General features: G+C 39.2%; 1 protein-coding gene across 11 annotated transcripts in view; it reads right to left on the reverse strand.

The window, feature by feature from the left end:
• nckap5l (NCK-associated protein 5-like) overlaps window positions 1-19,913 on the reverse strand; it is a 752,792-nt gene that overhangs the window by 285,400 nt on the left and 447,479 nt on the right. The window lies entirely within an intron of this gene.

Genomic DNA, 19,913 nt, shown 5'->3' on the forward strand with positions numbered 1-19,913 from the left:
AGTTCTGGTGATTTGAGTGCTAGGACTCGACACTCCTGTCTGAGAAGCAAACAAAAAACATCAGGCCTGACTGTCAGCCTGAAACATTTACCTTGGCTGCCTTCACTTCATGCTCCATCTACTGATTGCGGACATTTCACATGTTTCTGTCCCCCTTTTCTGGAATGTTTTCCCCAATTCCCTTTACTTCTCCCCCCTTACCTTGAAAATGTTTGTTGAAAACCCATCCCATTAATCAAATATTCAAACCATGTCTCCTCACAACCCTACAATAATTCATGACCCATTCCTTTCCTCTTGATTAAAACAAACAAACCAAAGCATTTAAATGTTAAAGATAGCATTTGTCTGCCAATTATTGTGAATGTATAAACCAATCAGTCCAAACAATCTCAGTAATTCATCCTGGAGTAACAATTCTTTAAAAGTTTTGGTTAAAAACAGAAAATGTCTAGTGTTAATTCCAATTGTATGTGAATATTTGTGAGTATCAAAACAACTTAGTGCAGGTTCGATAAATCTCTGGTGTTCCCTTAATCACACGACATCAACTAGCCCCATTGCTAGGTATTTGGCCATTGCTCAGCTTCCCTAATAGGAAACACTGGATTCAATTAGAAAAAACAATAAAAAAAAGTCTGGAGCAGATGAATAATGTAAACCTACTGTCTGCACTGACCATTAACCACAAAGCCACAGAGAGCCAATGACAAAATGCTGAGGAATTCGGTGATATTGTAATTCAGTGCAATTGTGCTGATTTTATCCTTACTGAAAATACTTGAAAGCATAATTGAAGACACACGTACTGATGTTTACTGCTCAGAGACAGTTTTAAATTAATCATTTCATTTCTATACTTGTAGCACTTAAAGTTAAGATAGATTCTTCCATCCACTGAGATTGAAATATGTACAGGATTCTGTTCTCCTTCTTCTTCAATTCAATTTGTTCACTGATCAATTAATGATGAAAAAAATACAACAAATCAAATAAAAACCTTTTAAAATGCTAGGGTTTTACACCTTGTGAAACAGCTACAGAAATTGTTTTTGGTTTCTTCCATTGTAACACAAAAACATACTTTGGAAAGCTTCAATGCAATATTACCTAATTTTTTAAATATGACAGTACACAAGAATACAAGGAATTGCAGCAGAAGCAAATGAGACAACTTGCCGAACTGAAGACCACTTCGCAATTTAATAGGATCATAGCTGATCTTGGGTCCTCCATTTCTCGCCTGCTTGACATATCACTCAGTTCCCCGAGAAAACTTTATACAGAGTAATGATAATGGAACGGAGTTTAGCAGGATGTCAGGCAACGGGCATTTTGTTGCTTTCAGTTATCTGCAGTTGCAATTTTATGAATTAACGAACAAAGAACTTCACCTAACTATCAACATGTACGGCTCTAAAACAAAATATTCTGAGTAAAATTAGAACTAAAGTCAGCAGTCGGGTATATAATGGTGGTATAGCTGATTATGTTTGTCTATTGTATCAAAGTTCGTCTACACTTTTGATAGAAGATTCATGGATATCCATTGATGTGTCGGAACAATTGGTTTACTTAAGACAAATCAGGTTTGACAAGGTATACTTTTGTTTCTACATATGTTATTTATCTGTAAAGAGAGACAGTAGATGCAGTAGAACTTCAAAAAATATTCAATAAAGTACCTCTAAGAATTGTGACAGAAATTAGGGTTTAACAGTACAGGAGGAAATGTTGCAGCTTGGATGAGAGAAATCTGGAGATTAGAAAATAAAGTCAAGTGGCTAATGCGTTCTGTGCTCAAGACAAACTTTAATGTCTCTATCGACATAAGGAAACAGAGGGATTTAGATTTGGGCATAGCAACATGGTGCAGAATATTCCCATTTGTACCTGTGATGTTTTTTTGAACAATGTTCATGGCATATCACCTGCCATAACACCCAAAAACTTTTGTCATACAATCTTCTGCTTTTCACCATGGAGATGCAAGTTGGCTCTTGGGCACCTTTCTCAGGGAATCCAGTGGCCGACCAGTCAGAAGCACACAGCACTGCTGGAACCATCTGCCATTCCTGCCTCTAGTGGCCCATTTAAAACCCAGCTGCACACACTTCCAGGCACTGCAATCCAAGATCTGGCCCTCACATTGTGGTACTCGATCACTGTTACTAAACATATGGCCCTTGGGGGGGGAAAAAAGAAGCTTTCTCCCCACTTCGTGGATGGGGTGGAGAAGAGGGGTGCACTCGTTTTGCTGACTGACCACCACAGGGCCCGTGCCAGCATACACAGTCAGCCTCAATACAAAATGTAGCCCAGGTCAGGGCTGCATCTCACATGAAAAGATTCGTCCAGACATGTAGAAAGATGATTGATGGTCTTCTGCATGCCGCAGGGCTAAGTCTCACTATCTGCTCATCATATTCGCCTGTCTCAAATTACAGACCCAACACTCACCAGCTCTGCCACTGCCAAACATCTCTCCAAGGCTGCAACTCTAATTATTGTATGCCCACAACCATTCAACAGCCTCACCCACTTCATACACACACACACACACACACACACACACACACACACACACACACACACACACACACTTCCTCCGTTGGCCACCTTCTAAACAGATATCTCAATGGGACCCTGACTGAAATCACTGGAGGGCTTACACTTAACCAGCAGCACTAACCATGACCCAATCCTCAGACTGTAAGGGCATGGATCCTCAAATTCCATTAAGATCAAATATCTGACTGAGTGTGGCCAACCCTTATATACTGTAATCATGTGGGCCTCATGACTGATAGCAGTGCAACCCCTTACTAACTCTAGTTAGTCTCCATTTCCTGCTCCTCTGATGCTGCTTGGCCTGCTGAACTCATCCAGCTCTACACCTTGTCATCAAAGATTGTTCCTTCTGACTTTCATGCATTGCCATATGCTTGAATGGCATAATGCGTATTTGCAAGGTAAACTGCTGCCACATTCTGCAGACTTGATGCTAATGTAGCATAAAGCCACACAGAAATATGTCCACTAGTATCAGGATACAGCAGGTAATAGGGAAGGCAAATGAAATGTTGGCATTTATTGCTCAAGGAATAGAGTATAAAAGTAGAGAAGTGTTGCTGCAATTGTACAAGACACTACCAGGTACGGAGTATTGCATACAGTATTAATCTGTTTACTTGAGGAGGGATGTGCTTACATTGGTGGCAGTTCCGAAGAGATTCATTAAATAAACCCCTTGCATCTGGAATCAATCTAAAGAAGAAGGATTGAGCAGTTTAGGCCTATACTCTCTGGAGTTCAGAAGAATGACAGGAAATTTAATCAAAGTATACCAGATGCTGACGGAGACTGACAATGTAGACGTTGAAAGAATGTTTTCTCTTCTGGGGCAATCTTGAATGAAAAGGTTATCATTTCAGGATAAAGGGGATAGCCGATTTAAAACAGAGATGAGGAGAACTTACTTCTCTCAAAGGACAGTGAATCTGTGGAATTCATTACCCTAGAGTGTGACAAATGCTGGGATAATGAACTAATTTAAAGGAGACGGTAGATTTGTAATTAGTAATGGGCTGAGGGTTATGGAGAACAGTCAGGGAACTAAGATGAGATCAGCCATGGTCATATTGAATAGCGGAGCAGGATTGAGGGGCTGAATTGCCTACTCTTGCTCCTAGTTCTTAAGTTTTTGTGTTATGTTATGTTCATCCACTATTTGAGTGATAGATCAGCTGTTCAGTGCTCCTCACTGTCACAAGCTGCCTGTCTCCCCACCCCCAGTGCCAAAAAGCAATGCAAGTATTAGACACTGGCAGCCAGTAACTGATATCTAAAGACTCTGTGCATTAAGAAAGCAATGTGAAGTACATGTAGGTTAACAGCTTCCCAAGTAAGGGATAAAGCAGCCAGTGCTCAAGACTTAAGCTAAGAGTCACAATCTGCAACCTGTGCATTTGCATTTGTCCCTGGCAGCAAAAAACCTTGCAAAACTATGTGAGTCATAGGTGTCTCTGAGATCCATAGTCAAGTTTTGAATGCTTAAAATGGAGAGAGATTGGGCCAAAGACCAGGCATGATATAGTGGTGCTGTTAATTTACTGATGCAGACTTGTGTGGATGAAGGGCTGAGGAAGATGGAGCCTTGTAGCAAAGGGGACTGTTGTTGTGAAGATACACAGTTGGATGGTGGCCAGAACAAGCATTTGTTGAGCTGCAGCTACCAGGTTCCTGTTCTGATTTACCTGTTGGGAATTTTTCATGACTGAGAGGACAATTCCAAGTTTAAATAAATAAGGTGAGTTAGGGTTTAATGAGATACAAATATAAGGAAGTAAGTTCACCATTTATGACCTGAACGTAAAAGAAGTTGGGAAAATTTTGAGTAACATCTAAAATCAGATCTTTTTATTCTCACTGTATTTTCCCACTTTTCTTGCCACTATTCAGGCAACACTGTGAGGGGAAAATTCTTCACACGGTTTCAAAATCAATCGAATCAAAGTAGGGAGTTCGGGAATTAATGAAGCAGAATAAAAATTTTAACAGAGCTTTGAGAAATTAGTCGCATTGGCAGATAGGTAGCAATGTAATTTACTGTGCCAAAACATTAAATGAGACCTTTTTCAGGAAATAAAACAATGAATGGTGGTATGTACTTAGAGGACATTATTCAAATAAATAATTCCTTAGAACTGAGGCTGAAGGTAAAGTTCAATAACAATTTAAATTTTCACAATGGGGTACAAAATACAAGGGAAATATTACAAAATAGCTTATATATAAAGGCAAGGATTAAGGTGCAAATAAATTATTATCAGCAGTTTAGGTACTTCACTCTGAATAGATCATCAAAGCCATAGTGAGCATAGAGATGAGAAGAGCCAGGATGATATAGAATTATTAATTTTAGCTACTGGCAGAGACATAAGGTAGTTATATTGCCAAGAAGCAATTCAATAAAACTTTCAAAAATATGAAAAAACTTGTCACAGAACAATGATGAAAAAAATCTTTCACCTAATTGATAGGAATAAAGCTTTCTCTACTGACTTATAAATCCACTTTGCGTTGCCAAATGGCCAGCCTTTACCATATGAATGAAACTATACATACCTGCAGCTTTGAACAAGGCACCAGAAATGACAAATGACAATTTATTTCAGTGGACCCAAAAAGACCTTGTGACAAATATTTGGATGCCTGTAACAACTTTGGGGGAGCTGTCCCTCAGATAAGAATGACAGACTCTGTCATTCTTAAGTAATTATTCCATATAGATACTGTTTCACACACAGCCATCATCATGGCTGGGTATGTTCTGTCCCATCAAAAGGAGAGACTGATCACAGATGGTGACACAGTTGTCTACAGGCAGGAGGGAATTCGACCAACTGAGATCGCATGACATTGCGTCAAACATGGACAGGAAACCTTGAATGCATCCTCTTAGCTGACAAATCAGTACTCCTCCATGCTGAGCACCAAGTGAGGCAAGAAAATATGATGCATTCTGAGTAAGAGACTTCAATATCCATTGCAAAGAATTGGTCAATATTTCCCCTATTGACTGTTGGGGGAATCCTAAAAGAAACAGCTGTTAGATTGGGCGTACAGTACACAGTAAGGGAATCAACAAGAGAAAAAAGTAAACTTGACCTCATCCATCTGCCTGATGCAAACACGTCTGTCTGCGAAACTATTATAGATACAGCCCTTAAGATAAAGTACCAACTTCACATTGGGAAAACCCTCCATCAGTGTGCACCACTAATGTGCTGAATGAGATAAATTTTAAACAGGTCTAGCATCTCCAGACTGGGCATATTGAGGCACAGTGGGTCATCTACAGAATTATACTCCAACACAATCTATAACCTTATCAACTGGCATATCCTTCACTCGCCCATAACCATCAAGCCAGGGGATCAACACTGTTTCAACAACAAGTTAAGGAGGGCATGCCAGGAGCAGCACCAGGGAGACCTAATACTGAGGTATCAACCTGGTGAAACTGCAACATAGGTTTATTTGTGTTCTAATGGAAGCAGCTTGCAATACACTAAACTCTGCTGTTCCACAACCAACAGATCAGATCTAAACTCTGCAACCCTTCCACAAAAATAAATTCTTTTTTGGAATGTGGGCATTGCTATTTATTGCTCATCCTTAATTGTCTTTGAATCCAGTGGCCTGTTCGACTATTTCAGGCATCAGTTACATGTCAAGCTCATGGCTATGGGCTTGAAGTTACATATTGGCCAGACAGGGCGAGTTTGGCAGACTTAATGAACCACATGCATTTCAATGACAAAAACAGAAGGTGCTGGAAAAGCTCAGCAGGCCTGGCAGCATCTGTGAAGAAAAAAGAAAATCAGAGTTAACATTCTGGGTCTGGTGACCTTTCCTCAGAACTGACATTTCAATAACAATTGATGATAGACACCATGCTCACCATGATTAAAGCTAGCTTCCACTTTCAGATTGTTTAAGTATTTAAATTACATCAGCTGCTATGGTGAGATTTTCAGCTGTGTCCTCAGACCAATAGTGTGGGTCCCTGAATTATTAGTCCAATGATATGCCACAATTCCATCATCTTTTTGGCCGGGGTGGTGGGCAATCAAACAGTTTCAACGGAGATGGAAGTTTCACAAAGATAGCCATCCTCAATGATGCAGGGCCCAAAAACAGTGCAAAACAAAGCTGAAGAATTCTCTCCACATGTTTGAATAAGTGCAGCTCCAAAAACATGCAGGTAGCTCAACACTGTCCAAAAAAAAAGCCCACTTGATGGTACTCCGTCTAATATCTTGAATATTCATTCTCTTGACGAATGACAAATAGTGGCAGCAGTGGTTCCATCAACAGAAAACACTGCAACAATGCTCCAAATTCTTGGATTATACCTTCCAAACCAGCTAATTCTACGACCTAGATGTCAAAGACAGCAGAGACATGCTAACTCATCATCACGCACAAGTTCCGCTACAAGCCACACTCCATTCTGACTTGAAGTTATATTACTGTGTTTTCACTGTCACTGGATCAAATGCTTGAACTTCCTTTCTGATAACACTCCAAGGGCTGCAATAGTTAACAGCAGCAGCTCACCACCACTTTCACCAGGGCAATCAGGGGCGGACAATAACTGCTGAGTTAATCTGCAATACCCAAATCCCGTGAATGAATACAAACAAAGAACTTCTGCTAGTTCTAATCTGCTTACAGATATGGCCCCGATTGTGTGTTCTGTTAAATGTAAAGGCAAGGTTTGAATTTTTCTCAGAGGTAACTGCTGAAACCCTTTCTTTGTGAATTAGGTTTCTGTTCTCCTTGACCAATAATTGCTGATAATTCCAGGATGATCCTTGAATATAAAGACCACCACAAACTAGTTTCTTATCCATAACAGCACTCTCCAACCTCCCCACTCACATTATATCCTCCTCACCCTGTTACATCTAGACAACACCTCGGATCTATCCTTGTTACTCTCCTATTTCCTGTCCACGTGCTGTCACACTGCTTTTCTGACATCTAATGCCAAATGAACAGAAATTCTTTCCAATGAAGTTTTTGGAGGATAGAAACTATCGTCTTCAGTGCCAATCACAAACTCGGTTATGTGGCCACTGCTCTTCCTGGATACTGAGGCTGAAGCAGTCATAGTCTTACTGTCTTATTAGCCCCAGGATGAGCTTCTGACCATATATCAAAACCACATGGGCTAAAACTTGGCAGATGATGTTTAATGCAGGAACGGGAGTTCATGCACTTTGGTAGAAAGATTCAAAATGCAGACAATTATTTAAATAGAGAGACTCCAAAACAGTATAGCACAGAGGGATCTGGGTGTCCATGTACAGGAAACACTAAACATTCACATGCATGTCCAGCAGTAATTAAGAAGGCCAATGGAATTTTGGCCTTTATTGTCAGAGGTTAGAGTTTACCCATAGGAAGTTTTGTTACAACTGTGCGAGTGAGGCCACAAGTAAAATATTACGCATGGCTTTGATCCCTGTCTTTAAGAAAGAATGTACTGCCTTTAGAGATGAATCAAGAGAGATTCACTCAGCTGATTTCTGGGATGACGTGATTGACTCTTCAAAAATGACTGAAAATATTAGGCCTTTATTCATTAGAGTTAAAAGAATGAGAGGTGATCTTATTGAAACATACAAGATTCTTATTGAAACATACAAGGAGTCTTAACAGGGTAGATGTAGAGATGATGTTTCCACTAGTGGGAGAATCGTGATTGAGGGGACATATTGACAGAAGAAGGAGGCATTTATTGAACACATAGATGCCAAGAAATTTCTTCTCTCAGAAGAAGGGAATGTCTTAAATTCTGCACCTTAGAGTTGTGGAGGTTAGATCACTGAAAGTACTTAAAGAGGCAGTAGATAGATTTTTGAAATACAGGTGAGGCGAGGGCTATGAGGAGGTCACAAGATACAGGAGTTGAGGCCTGCAGCAGATCAGTCTTTATCTCGTTGTATATTGGGCAGGGTTGAGGGGGCTAATGGCCTCATACATATATTTTTTACTTCCATGCCTTCACCAAGTTCACCTAGATTGATTAGGGAATATCTTCCAACTGTGTCCACATCTAAATTCATTGACTGCTGAAGCCATCATCTATGCCATTGTTTCCTCAATGTTTGCTTAGCCTACTTCTCATCTTTCGATCTACAGAAACCTTGGCTAATTCAAAACTCTGTTGCCTTTATCTTAACTTGTACCAAATCACATGCACCCATCACTATGTGATTATTGATACACTATCGCACCTGGTTCAGCAGCAACTCAATTTCAAAATTTTCATCTTCATATTCCTCTGCAGCCTCACTCATCCTCAACACTAACTTTTGTCAATACTACCCTCCTCAGAAATCTATATTACATCACCTCTGGCCTTTTACACATTTTGATATTAATGACTATCATTTGTGACAACATCTTCATCTGCCAAGACTCAAACATCTGGAATTCTCCATATCTAAACCTCTCCTTCAGAACAATATTAAAGCCGAGGTTTTAGATTTTTGTCACCTATTTTAATTCCTCTTGTGCCTTGGTGTCCGATTTATTTTTGGGCATCCCTCTTGTGGATTATTTTGCTATCTTAAACACCCTATATATATGTAAATTGTTGACAAGGTAGTGACAGGAATCCTCGGCTGAAGTTTTAAATTTAAAAAAATAATTTAAAAGTTCGGAGGATAAGCTAAATTACTCTACAGGACAAGTACCTCAAATTGAAAAGTGGAGACACAAAAGAGAGAGAGAGAGACGGGGGGCAAGAAAGAGAGAGTGTGAGAGAGAATGGAGGGGGGAGAGAGAGAGAGAGAGACAGATGAGGGGGGAGGGAAGGGCGACAAGGGGGAGAGGGAAAGAGAGAGGGCAAGTGAGAGAGAGCGCAAGCGAGCGAGAGAGAGAGAGCGCGAGCGAGCGAGTGAGAGAGAGAGAGAGGGAGAGAAAGCTTTTCTTAAGTGCAGTGTACAAATACATTGGAAGATGATGTGGATATGGGGCTACAGACAGGCAGCATAAAAATGTGATTAGCTTTGGATTCCTCTAAACAAGTTCCAACACACACACAATGGACTGAATGGTTGAGCTATAAATCTCTGTGGTTCTGTGGGAAAGTTTGACTAAGAAGCATAGCCTAAAGAGAATACATGATGAATGGGATATCAGTCACTGTCAAGTGATCTTCAAAAATACATTGACTCAGTCAAATACAGCCCTGCCGTTACAGCTGTGAGGTTTTTTTTCTAAATTTCCAAGGGATATGTTTGATTCCACAGAAATGGCAAGTTTCCTTCATTCAGAAAGCAAGCTTAGTTAACAATAATAGATTCATTCAAGTAATTTAGAAACAAGACTGATCAAGTTTTTGAACACGGACTAGCATGTGAATCAATATTTTGCACTAAATTACAAAATGAGCCAGGAAGAATTATTTTCCAAAGTCCGCAAACTTTAAAAATCTGAAAATAACATTGCTACACCTTTCAACTGTAGCAATAAACTCTCCTGAACATGATTCTTCCTTCAACGGTGCCTAAAAACAATCAAGCCATTAATTTACTTCATTGTGAGCATAATGATCTGCAAATTGCATTATATTTTTCTATAATTTATTAGTGACTGCATTTCAAAGAGCAATCCAAGCTATTTGAGATATGCTAAGCTGAGACGCAGATATGTAGAAACACAAGTTCTTTTGTCAAAAGTAATAAGACTAGATTTCAACTTGACCCAACTTAGTTCAGAAAAGATGTTTACCCAATAAGACCTAGCAACTTTAAATAGTTAATTCAAACATATATCCACGGCTCTGTAACAGTTTCAAATTCCAATAACTCTCTGTAACCACTAAGGTATGATCGTTTGTTTGCTGCAAACACTTTTAGCAATTCCACTGGAAAAAAATATTGTACAAATACATATTGTATTAATTTGGTTTGAAGATAGTCTACAGTCAACATGCAAGATTTTTGCGTTATATTTATGTACTGTAATCCTTCAATAAATTCATAATTTCAGTTACATAAACATAATCCATCTTATTCAAACGATAAGACTATGATCAACAATTACTCAGTTACACACACGCAGTAATCCTCAAACTCCTTAAATTTACGATGAAAAAACATTCAGCACATTGGACGAATACTTTATTTTCGATGTAGACCTAAAACAGTCTTGTTTTATTATAAGGGCTTCTATGAGTTCAGGATGTCTCAAAACTTAAAAATCAAATGAAGTTTTTTTTACAGTGTGATCCCATTGTAATATAAGACATGTGGCAAGCAATTTGCACACAGAAAGCTCCAACAAACAGGAATTTAATGATTTTGAATGCACCTTAATTACCCAATATTCAGTTAAATTTTAAGAATGATTCAGAGATCGTAACATAGGCCTCTTGTTGCAAATATTTTACGGTGGGACAGTGGCTCAGTGGTTAGCACTGCTACCTCACAGCACCAGGGACCCAGGTTCAATGACATTCACGGGTGGCTGTGTGGAGTTTGCACATTCTCACCATGTCTATGTGGGTTTTCTCCGGGTGCTCCAGTTTCCTCCCACATTCCAAAGATGTGCAATTTAGATGGATGGGACATGCCAAATTGCCCACAATATTCACGGATGTGTAGATTAGGTGGGTTATTCGGGGGATGGGTCTGAATGGGATGCTCTGTAGATCGGTGTGGACTTGTTGGGCCAAAGGGTCTGTTTCCACACTGTAAGTATTCTATGCTACCAGACATCATCACCTTACTTACATTGCCCAAAACATTCTCCTGAGTTATTGAAATGCAGACTGAAAAGCACCCTAGTGCGACATCCACTGTATCCGGTGTGGCTTCCTCTACATTGAGGAAACCAAGCACAGGCTTGGGGACCGCTTTGCAGAACACCTCCGCTCAGTTCGCAACAAACAACTGCACCTCACAGTCGCAAACCATTTCCACTCCCCCTCCCATTCTTTAGATGACATGTCCATCATGGGCCTCCTGCAGTGCCACAATGATGCCACCCGAAGGTTGCAGGAATAGCAACTCACATTCCGCCTGGGAACCCTGCAGCCATATGGTATCAATGTGGACTTCACCACTTTCAAAATCTCCCCTTCCCCCACCGCATCCCTAAACCAGCCCAGTTCATCCCCTCCCCCTCACTGCACCACACAACCAGCCCAGCTCTTCCCCTCCACCCACTGCATCCCAAAACCAGTCCAACCTGTCTCTGCCTCCCTAACCTGTTCTTCCTCTCACCCATCCCTTCCTCCCACCCCAAGCCACACCCCCATCTACCTACTAACCTCATCCCACCTCCTTGATCTGTCCGTCTTCCCTGGACTGACCTATCCCCTCCCTGCCTCCCCACCTATCTTCTTTTCTCTCCATCTTCGGTCCGCCTCCCCCTCTCTCCCTATTTATTCCAGAACCCTCTCCCCATCCCCCTCTCTGATGAAGGGTCTAGGCCCGAAACATCAGCTTTTGTGCTCCTGAGATGCTGCTTGGCCTGCTGTGTTCATCCAGCCTCACATTTTATTATCTTGGATTCTCCAGCATCTGCAGTTCCCATTACCTCTAGTGCGACAAGGCTAAGTATAAAACAAAAAGCTATGGAACCAAGCCTTTGTCTAGGGCAGAATCTCAAAACTGAAGTTAAATGTGTCCAAGCTAACTGACATCTAACATCTTCTGATTCACAATCCCTATCAGCTAGAATTTCTTCCAAGTGAAAGGTGACAGAAACAAGGACTACCCTCTCACCTCTATATGCTAATAATTGGTCTACTGACATGCAATGTTGGATTTGTGGCATTTACTAGCTCAGTTAAGGCTTTATGGCTACAATGAATAAAATCCATTAGCACCATCAAGTTATATATACCAAAAGACATCTCATTGTCTCAAAGCTGGTGTAAAAGGTAAAAGTATACAAGTAGGTGACAAGTGTTAGTGAACATGAACAATTTGCAACATGACCAATTTTGAATGTCTCTTTAAAGAATATCTCTTCTACTTCAGAATTGATGCAAGATAATAAATATTTTCGTGAAATTTAAATAATATAGGTATTCCTGAAACTCTAAACTTCCAGACATTCAGGTTGTCCAACGTTCTCCTAACTTCTCAACACCTACTTCTAAAAGCAACAGCTTGTACTTATATAGAGCCTTTAACACACAAAGTCAAGTCACACAAATTCAGAGGTAGAACAACAAAGCAGAGCTCTAGTAAATCCAAAATTTCTTTCGCCCTATCCTAACCTCACCAAGTCGCGTTCAAATATTGTGCTTGTTCAACTTGAAATTCAATTGATCATTTTTACAATGAGATCAATTTTGAAACCCGCATTTTAGCTTTACATTTGTCTATATCATTGTTGTGTCTTGTTTTTGTCATTACTTTTAGTCTTGCTTATCATGTCTTCTCTTCTGCTTTCCTAATATTATTGTGTTCGCAAACATGGACTGCAGCAGTTTAAGGCGGCAACTCACCCCCAGTTCTCAAGGGTAAATAGAAGTGGACAACAAATGCTGGTGCAGCCAGTGATGTCTATATCCAGAACCAGTTTTTTAAAAGAATGTCAAGTAGTCAGCCTCTCATTGTCTTCTCCTGGTCAGTCTTTCAGTCTAAAATTTCCCTGGCTCTGTAAAGATGTGACAAAGGTCCACAAAGGATTCTGCTGGACAGTCACTGAATTTATATCACAGTCATTTGTTGGCTGTCGCAGTGGTCATTTTAAAGAAAAATGCTGGAATGAAAATTTCAAGATGTCCGTAAGTACTTTGGGCTTTAAATCGGTCATCATGACCCTTAGTGGCTATTACACATTTGTAAACAACACATGGATTGCTGTGTTAAGTAAAAAGCTCAATGTGCTGCTTTACCCTTTGCTTTAACATCAGATTTTTGCAACACCTTAATAATGAGATATGGCATTCACACAAAAGTGCATTTTTCATCTGTCCTTGTGGTAACAGATTGTCAATCTAGTTAGGAATTCTCACATTTCTTTTGGATTTATGCATGCATTTCCCCACATAGTACAGTTTAAATGGCTTGCTCATGGCCTGAGAATTTGCTTTTTAGAGAAATCCATTTTTGTTAGTATGTTATTTCAGCGTATTGGTACACCAGTGGAAATTATTTCAAAGGCTTCAATAATTAACTAGAGCGTAGAAACAGGAGTTTAAGAGCAGGAATAGGCTATTTAACACCTTGATCCTGTTCTGCCATTTAAATTTGATTGAGACTGATCACATATCTCAATGCCATTTTCCTTCATTATCTCCATGCGCCTTGATATCTTTAGTATCTAGAAATCTGTCACTGCCTTCATCATGCTTAATGAATGATTTTCTATAGGGTACAGAATTCCAAAGGTTCATTACCCATTAAGAACATGGGAGCAGGAGCAGGCCATTCAGCCCTTCAAGCCTGTTCCACCATTAAATGAGGTCTTGTAACATCATCTATAAACCTATCTTTACCCCAAAAGCCTTAATGTCTTTGCTTGGCAACTTTGAAAACCATCCTTTAAATTAAGAAATTTCCTCTAATTGCAGTCTTAAATGGCTTGCGCCTTATTCAGAGACTGATGTTCTCCCAGCCCCTCCATCCAGCCAGGGGAAACATTGCTTTTGCGTGTACCCTGTCTAGCTCTTTAAGAATTTGTATGTGTTTCAATGACATCACCTTTCATTCTTCGAAACTCTAGACCATACAAACACAGGCTGCATTATGAAAACAGATACCAGTAGGGCTGCAAATGAACAAAAAAAAGTGGCTTCAACAATTATTTCTATACTTTAGTGCATAAGCAAGGCACCCTTCAATAAGTGAACTGAAATTTAAATAATCCAAGTCCATTAGTCTCAATAATAGTTTCACAAAGCTACTTTGAAAATGCTTTGGTCACTAACAGTGCTGTCAATCAAATGCTCCTTTATGTTGATTGAGAAGTTATGTCCTCAAAGTAAAATTTCAATTTGATGTGAACAAACTCATGAGTTAAAAGCTCAATAACATTCCTGCTAATTATTGATAATTTGCATGAATGTACTGTCATCCATAATTCATTTTCAAGGTCACTAATGTATTCATTTGCATTTCAGAGCAGTGGATTGACCAACTAATCAGAAATATCTCACCAACAGAGCTAGCATGCATTAACGACTTAACTTGAAGGACAGAGTTGTATTTTTGCTAGCTCAAATCGTTAAAAAAATACACACCACTACATTTGAAAAAGTGTGAATCCAACACTACTTACTGCACTACTAAGCGTTATAATTGTTAGATCAATTCCTGGGTTAAACAAATTGTTGCACTTCCTATCATATCCAACAGATTCATAAACCATTTGATGGACACTTGTTTAGCTAATTTTCAGAAAATGAACTTTCAAGTAACATCCTTGTCTCATTATATAATGCATCCAGATACTATCTGCAAACTAAGCCCAAAACTGTCACTTCACTGAAAATCTGAGGAACAGTGTGCATTATTGACTGTTGGAAATTGAACAGAAATAATTGGTTTTCATCTCCCCCAAATTAATTTGACCAGTATATAGCTCAAACGTAGTGTGTAATCAACTCAATATGAATTTTAAATTGTAATAATCATGCACACAAGAATTTGACAACTGTAATAATATTCAACACCGCCCCACCAAAATGACAAAGCAGGATTCGCAGCGGATGTGTTAAAACCCTGACTTCAATGTAACCATTACTTGCTACTCTTGTTAATTTAGTGTTTAAACTGTAATCAAATAATTAACCACGAATTGTTTAATTAATTGTTCTCCTTAATGCAGCAAGTAAAATATTTATTTTGGATTTGACAGTAATTCAAAGACAAACAATTAACTTCCAAGCTCCTTTCACAAATACTTCAAAAAAGGTTGTCAACCATCTGAAAAATGGAACAACATTATTGAATAAGGGGTGCAAATAAAGTTGAGAAAGAGAAATGGAACAAAAGGTAACTGATAAATTATCAGAGTTAAGCTAAAACATCCTTTTGTTTTTATGGGAATCCACTATGCTGTTTGCATAAAGTTTGCGGGTGAATTTCTCCAAGAGATGTCTTACTCCTGCTTTGAAATTTTGGCAGAAAGCCTTGGAAAGTCTGGGGAAATTACACAAGTCACGAGTAAAATATACTGCTCCCCACTTGCCAGGATAAGTGAAGCCCTAACAACTCTCAGAAAGCTCAACATCAAGATAAAGCAGTCTATTTAACTGAAACTTCATCTATCACCTTGAATGATCTCTCCCTCCTTCACCAGGACACAGTGGCAGCAGTGTGTAACACATCTGCAAGATGCACTACAGCTGCTCACCAAACCTTCTTTAACAGCTCTTTCTAAATCCATGAATTTTGACGCCTAACAAAACAGAAGTTACTGGATTAGCTCTGCAGACCTGGCAGCATCTGTGCAGAAAAAAAATCAAAGTTAACGTTTTGTGTCTGGTGACTCTTCTTTCCCTTCCAAGCCAATCACCTTCCTGCCTTGGAATTATACCGTTATTCCTTCACTGCTGCTGATGAAAGACCTAGAATTTCCTCCCTAACAGCACAAGGACTGCATTGATTCAAGCACATAACTCACCACCACCTTCTCCAGGGCAATTAGTCATGGGCAATAAATGCTGTCCATGCCAGCCACATTCATATCCCTTGAATAAGAACAAAGAACAATGCAACACAGGAACAGGCCCTTCAGTCCACCAAGCCTGTGTTCATTCCTAATTTGTATTTAGACCTATTACTTATTGCCATAAGTTTCTATCCTTCTGTTTGCCTCCTATCCATGTGTCTATCAAAATGCACCTTAAACGTTGCTAACATGTCTGTTTCCACCACTTCATTGGCAGTGCATTCCAGGTACCCACTATCCTCTGTGAAAAATCTTCCCTGCACTTCTTCCCTTAACTTTCCCCCCTCTCAGCTTGAACATGTGCCCACTTGTAGTTGACTGTTCCACCCTGGGAATAAAGCCTTTAACTATTAGATTCGATGCACCCACCAATAAAGCGAGCATGCTGTATGCCATCATGACCATCTTATCCACCTGTGTTGCCACGTTCAGGGATATGTGGACCTGTACACCCAGGTTCTTCTGTATGTCAATGCTCTTAAGTGTTCTGCCATTTATCGCATAATGCGCACCTGGGTTTGACCTTCCAAAATGCACCACCTTGCATTTGCCCAGAAAATAAATAAGACAACCCAAAATAGTCAGGCTCCAAGTTGTTCAATTATTTAGTTTTTGTTAGCTTTATAAATTATATAAAGCAAACATTAATTTTCATTTCGAGGAGTTGAGATTTTGTTGAAGGGTTTCTGATGATCATGAAAGTATCCCTTGTTCCTACTTAATGAGGATCAGTGATCAGGACCCAGGTTCACAGCTGAGACTAAGCCCTAAACATCAAATAAGCCTCAGTGATAGTACCATGCCTCTACCTTAGAAGTGGAAACTGTGATGATTTCATCAAACTGCTGCATGGTGACCACAGGAAACTAAGACCAGGTTTGTTTGGCAGCTGAAATGGAAAAAGCCAGAATAGAAAAAAAATTAAATATGATTAATCACTTCATGCTTAGCATGGCATCTACTTTCCCATCATCCATAAACAAAAATTATCAAAAACTAACTGTAGAGAAGGAGGGAAATTCAGCCACCACTTTCACCCATTTAAGAGATGTCAGATTCCTTCTCTTTGGTGTTCAGCTATTTTTTCATAGATTCAAGGTTTTGGAAGTCAATTAATATGCTGATCACACAGCAGCAATATAAGCTTGGAAAAGCTGATTCTGTCATGTGCTTTCATCAGTTGCTTTGCTGGCTTCTTTGTACCAACTGCATAAATTCAGCATCAAACTGGCACTAAGGAACTTTAGGTAGTAGCTCCTAGTATTTGTGTGCATCGTTTTTAAACTCCACTTATTTTTTCCTGTATTTCAGAAGACTATGATAACAAATAGTCAGTAATAATCTCTAAACATTATTTTGCATTAAAGTAAATTTGCAGTCTAATTCTTTAGTTATTTGTCAAGTTATTGGAAATCATTATGTACATGGTTACACAAAAACTGAGGACAGCTCAGTAATGAAGTATTTCAAGCCTCATTAAATACATACCAAATACACAATTATTCAGTTAATCACCAATTATGCACAGCACACCAAGTTATTATTTACATTGTTCTTACAGTACTGAGAACAATGAAGCAATAATACATGATTACTTTCATACATCACTGAAATTATATTCAGTATAGATTACATAAAATATTAAATGTTGTTGAGGGAATTAAATGGTGTAAATCAATTTGGAGATCCTGTTGCTATTCTCAAACGGCTCATGGGTCATGATGTCACCAGAATTCTTCGGTAAAATTACAGCCTCTGTGCTTTTCACAGTTTATTCTGCCAGACATTTAGAATTGATTGCATTTTATTGTTTTCTGTTTTCGGTGTTGTAATGCATAAGAAGTAGTATTTCAGTTCTCAGACCCTTGCCAACTGTCCAAAAAGCTATCCAATTAGTCTCGTCTCCCAAACCTTCACATGTCCTAAAATTTTTGTTGTCAAATATCTAACCACATTCCTTGTAAATCTTGCATAAAATTTTCTCCTATTGCAACTTTAATCTAAACATTCTACATACAATACTTTTTTGTATAAAACAAACATCTCCTTTGCTTTCCCGACGCTACTTAAATTCATTCTTGAAAATGGAGGGTACAAATTAACTCAGCAGAAATTGTGTCTCCCAATTTAGATGAACAAAAATCTATGTTATTTTGAATGCTGCTACAGATACTTCTTAGCACACTTTATTCCAATAAAATCATCTCATTCACAAATCTCATTACAACCAAAGTTTTTTTTTAATCCATGGTGTTAACAGTAAAATCTATAATCCACATCTGTTACATTCTTCCTGAAGAAAGTCACAGTTCTCAAATCAAGAGCCTATTTCTCCTCCACTCCTTTCACCAGTGTGAGAGATGCTGGGTTGGTTGAGAATAGAAAACACCATATGACATATATGCATGGATAATAATCATAATTAAACATCTGAGCTGGATACAAGAAATGGATTTTTGTGCATCCAGTGTTGCTAACATCAGCAAAGAGGGAGTTTAATGTTTAAGTGGCCCGGAAAGTAACACAATCAATTGTAGATTTCATTCACCTAATGCAATTTTGTACCTATTTCTAAAAAAAAGTGAAACATTTCTTCAGCCATCAACTAACCACCTATGACATGATTCTGCAGCAAATCTTTGTGGGCCACTTCAACTGTTTAACGAAGGCTTTTTAATGAAAGCTGAGGAGCCACATACAATGGGATCATTGGAACAATTATATTGTCTTTGAAATAGCGATAAAATCTACCACAAGCCAGAACACTGTCGTATTTTATATTTTATGCTACCTTTTTTGTTAAATCTTTATTTAATCTGTAGCTTTATTCAGTTTAATCGACATGCACTCTGCTTCCCTTACTCTTTTCAAAGCTTTTACCAGTTAGCATACATTTCATCTTATTATTCCCTTCAAAACGCTATGCTTCGCATTTCTCCTACAAACTGCATCAGACATCCATCTGTCAAATCGGATAACTGGCCCATATCCTCTTAAAGTCACTGACAGCCCACTTTACAGAAAGCATGCTCTATTTTTAAACAGGTACGTGTGGTACTCTACCCCACCAAAGTCAGCCGTGTATAGCCCAGAACATTTTGTCAAAAGGTGAGGCGCTCTGTCATTTATTCATAATGATGCAGCAAACATGTTTCAAATCCATTCACAGGATGATAATCCCTGATAGTCCAGAGGGAAGATAATAGTCAAGTCAGCAGGTGCCCTTCCTTAGAGGGAGCCAGATGGGGTTTTAATGACAACTGACAGTGGTTACACAGTCATCATTAGGTCAGCTTGTTTGAGGTTTTTATTGAATTCAAATTTTCACCCACCCTCTGCTGCGGTGGGATTTGAACCCAAGTCCCAATTAGCTGGGGGCTCTGGATTACTAGTCCAGTGACACTGCCACAACACCACCACTGCTTCCCTCCAGGCGAGAAGCAGAGGTAGGATTTACTGCCAATATCCAACATTTGCGGTCTGTCTTACACAGGTCAGCTGCCATTTCGGTTAAAGAATACATCACTGGGTATGTGGACTGGAAAGATTAGAAAATTGTATGACATCTTTTAATGAAAATGTCAACGGAAACTCAAGGCCTACACAACTGAAGATGTATTCTGAATGGAGCAATTAAGATCAGGGATACCCAAGGTGCCGGAGTTAGTCAAGCACAAGTACCTCAGGCAGTTGTGGGA

The sequence above is a fragment of the Stegostoma tigrinum genome, chromosome 7 (assembly GCF_030684315.1).
Source record: "Stegostoma tigrinum isolate sSteTig4 chromosome 7, sSteTig4.hap1, whole genome shotgun sequence".
Classification (NCBI taxonomy): Eukaryota; Metazoa; Chordata; class Chondrichthyes; order Orectolobiformes; family Stegostomatidae; genus Stegostoma; species Stegostoma tigrinum.